Here is a 4,347-nt window from a genome sequence, read left to right on the forward strand (position 1 = left end):
CTTTTTTCAAAAATAGTTTCACTGAGGTAGATCGGACTAGCTTCGGGCGTACGCCAGAGGAGCGTTATTGAACCATCACTGTTCACATTGTAATGGTACACAAACACTGGACTATACTGTTGTATAGGCCTGTAGGAAAATCGCGAAGCTAGTAAACTGTAGTGAAATGCCACAAACTCCCAAATTATCGACGATTGAATTCAATACTATTGATTCACGACGACCTGTTTCAATAATTAAAACTGTCATCTTCTGATCTTAAAAAAAAAAGTTTTGTTATACTCCCTGTAGCATCATGAGTGTATCACACTTGCCATGTTGGCTTTACAGTGGATAGTTTGCTGCACACAGGTTTGTTAACAATAAAAACAGGTTTGTCAAAAATAGAAACAAAATACATTAAAAGCACTTTTGGAACTTGGGCTGTCCACACACAGAACAGTCCACTGATGCTTGTTGGATGCTGAATTGCTTAACACTGCATGTTCAACATCTAACAAGCATCAGTGGAATGCTACGTGTGCGGACAGCCCTAGTGGCACAAAGTGCTTTTAAACTGTGTTGTTTTTATTTGTGACAAACGCTATGATTTTTAACAAACCACCTGAAACCCACATTCATTGTGCCCGGTGAACCAGTCCACGACCTATCCGGGTGTGGCTAACCTCTTTCACTCGCTCTACACATTACGCTGGACGAACAAGACGAAAATTTAATGTAATACCCGTTGTAAAATGAGTATCACAAATTTTGATAAATATCACACATTGATTCACAGTGCAACGCTTTGCATTTCCTCAGCGTGTGTAATTTATCACAAAAGTATTATCACCATTATTTTCAAGGAGGACTGTACAGGCCGTTCTTTTCAAAATGGAGTTCACAGTCTTCCTCCCATCTCTTTCACAGGAGTCCAACATCTCATTCACCAGCCGGTTTGTAAAGCAAAGAATTTTTCGCAGGCCTTTTGTCTTCCATTCACAGGGGGCGCTCCAGCCGGTTGCGTTTATTTCTTTGTATCTTTCCTTCTACATTAATTCTCTTTAGTTCCTGCCTAAAGTTTTCTTTTCTTATTTAGTCTCTGAGGGTATATTTAGCCGTCCTTGTTATGAATTTCATAAATGTTTCTCAGCCAACGTTCCATTTTACTTTTAGAGCCGAATTCTCGCAAGTATACAACAACACAGACACTGCCACCGCTTTTTAAAATTTACTTTGTCTGTCCATTGTTGTTTTGTGGTGGCGTTGTGTTTATGGTGCTACACTTCTACTGGAATCTTCAATATGAATTCACAATCGCTTGAAGAATGTATTTTACTGAAACCATGCTGTTCTTCTGATATGTGGGACTCTCTGATTGTTGTAATAATTTCAGCATAGATATTATCAGGTGCTACTGATACACTTATCCCATTATAACTGCAAAGCTCATTAAGTTTCTTGTAGATGGGCATCACAGATGCGTTATTTGGGGATCCTAGCCATACCCTGTCACACAACAAAGATGCTTAAAAGTCTGGAGGCTTTCTTGTTTAAAAAAATGGTTCAAATGGCTCTAAGCACTATGTGACTTAACATCTGAGGTTAGCAGTCCCCTAGAACTGAGAACTACTTAAACCTAACTAACCTAAGGATATCACACACATGCATGCCCGAGGCAGGATTCGAACCTGCGACCGTAGCTGCAGCGCGGTGCCGGACTGAAGCGCCTAGAACCGCTCGGTCACAAAGGCCGGTTCTTGTTTTTCATAGGATTTCATTCTGACGTCAGTTCAAGCGGCACGAGAACATCTATGCATTCGATTCTGTTATCTGTTAATTGAGAGAACTGGTTGATTTATAGCTGATCCAGAATTCTTTGCAATATTCTTACCATCTGTTTTCATGTTTTAAATTTGTGCGTACTGCATATTTTTCAATTTATCTGAGTTAGGCTGCTCTCCATATACGTCATAATCTTCGGTGCTCACATAACGGCGCCAACAATTTTTAGGTAGTTCAGCAGTTTTCCTCTTGACAACCATTCAGTTCCTTCTGTACTCTACTTAAGCCGCTCCATTGCTCCAGTCAACATGCTCGCTCTTTTTCGCACAGCGGTGTGGCGATTTCCTGATTCCCAGCTGCCAGATCTTTTTTCCTTTGCCTGTTGTGCCGTGTGCCTAGTTTGTTTTGCTCATCTTTTCTGTTGCTCTTTTGGAAATCTTTCCACTCGGTTTCAATATCAAGTCCTAGCACCCTGTGGTTCACTTATTATGGCAGATGTGACTTGAAATTCCGTGGCATCAAGTGGTTGGCGCTTTCAGTTTGAAGGTTCTTGATTTTGTCGGTAAATTCATTATCGTTATTACTATGAAACTGTCAGAGCAAACGTTACGTCTTCTGTACACCCTATTGCCACTACGAATCTGCCAGAGCAGACGTGATTCTTTTGTACACCCTATTGTCTTGAACGATTGAATCAACTTTATAAGTAACGGTTATGTGCCCACCTGTTTGGCCGTGCGGTCTAACGCACGGCTTTCCGGGCGGTAAGGAGCGCCTGGTCCCCACCACGAATCCGCACGCCGGATTTGTGTCGAGGTCCGGTGAACCGGCCAGTCTGTGGATGGTTTTTAGGCGGTTTTCCATCTGCCTCGGCGAATGCGGGCTGGTTCCCCTTATTCCGCCTTAGTTACACTATGTCGGCGATTGCTGCGCAAACAAGATCTCCACGTACACGTACACCACCATTACTCTACCACGCAAACATAGGGGTTACACTCGTCTGGTGTGAGACGTTCCCTGGGGGGGGGGGGGGGGGTCCACCGGGGGCCGAACCGCACAATAACCCTGGGTTTGGTGTGGGGCGGCGGAGGGGTGAAGTGGACTGCGGTAGTCGTCGTGGGGTTGTGGACCACTGCGGCTGCGGCGGGAACGGAGTGTCTCCATCGTTTATAGGTCCCCTGTTAACATACAATACAATACAACGGTTATGTAGAGTCTACCAGAATTTCAAATAACTAATTGATTGTATTCCTCTGAGATAATGCACGACCGCATGTTGCAGGTCCTGTACGGGCCTTTCTGAATACAGAAAATGTTCGACTGCTGCCCTGGCCAGCACATTCTCCATATCTGTTACCAACTGAAAACGTCTGGTCAATGGTGGCCGAGCAACTGGCTCGTCACAATACGCCAGTCACTACTCTTGGTGAACTGTGGTATCGTGTTGAAGCTGCATGGGCAGCTGTACCTGTACACGCCATCCAAGCTCTGTTTGACTCAATGCCCAGGCGTATCAAGGCCGTTATTATGGCCAGAGGTTGTTGTTCTGGGTACTGATTTCTTAGGATCTATGCACCCAATTTGCGTGAAAATGTAATCACATGTCAGTTCTAGTATATTATATTTGTCCAATGAATACCCATTTATCATCTGTATTTCTTCTTGGTGTGTCCGCAGCTCGTGGTCGTGCGGTAGCGTTCTCGGTTCCCACGCCCGGGTTCCCGGGTTAGAGTCCCGGCGGGGTCAGGGATTTTCTCTGCCTCGTGATGACTGGATGTTTTGTGATGTCCTTAGATTAGTTAGGTTTACGTAGTTCTAAGTTCTAGGGGACAGATGACCATAGATGTTAAGTCCCATAGTGCTCAGAGCCATTTTTTTTCTAGGTGTAGCATTTTTAATGGCCAGTAGTGAAGTATGTTCTGCAGAAATGATTAGCCCGTGGGTTCAAGGGCAACAACGACGTCGCGGCGCAACACCACCTACCAGTAAAATGTGCCTGAGGCTCTCGTTGATGCTATAAATCGAGTGTAATGAGTCAGTGTGACTTGAGAGGACGTGCGTGATGCCTAGCAGACGTATGCGCGAACCGTGCCGTCAGCTCAGTGTGTTAAGGGGTCGTGTTATTGCACGAGAAACGTGACGCATCCATCCGGGAAACTGCTGTTCATGTGGGACGATGTATTTTGGCAATACAACGGGTGTGTTCAGAGTGAGTTCACGGAAGGCCTTAGAACACTACGAGATGCGTCACATCGCAAACACCCAAACACCCTGTAAGAAGATCGACACCTCATCCAACTGGCACTGCAGGACACATCTGCGTCCTCCTCAGCGCTAGCGCAACAGTGAAACAGTGTAACACACTGTACACCATCAGGGGTCATCGTTTATTACTGCATGGGTTCCGTGCCCGTCGTCCACGTTTCCACCTACCTTTTACGAATGTTCAGAAACTTAGAACGAAGTCACTGGAGACGAGAAGAGAACTGCGGAGCGATTTCAGATGAATTCAGGTTCTGTTTGTAGGAGAATGATGGCCGCATTTCGGTTCGCAGCAGACAGGGGGATTGGCATCACAGTGCC

Source organism: Schistocerca cancellata, chromosome 7, assembly GCF_023864275.1.
Source record: "Schistocerca cancellata isolate TAMUIC-IGC-003103 chromosome 7, iqSchCanc2.1, whole genome shotgun sequence".
Classification (NCBI taxonomy): domain Eukaryota; kingdom Metazoa; phylum Arthropoda; class Insecta; order Orthoptera; family Acrididae; genus Schistocerca; species Schistocerca cancellata.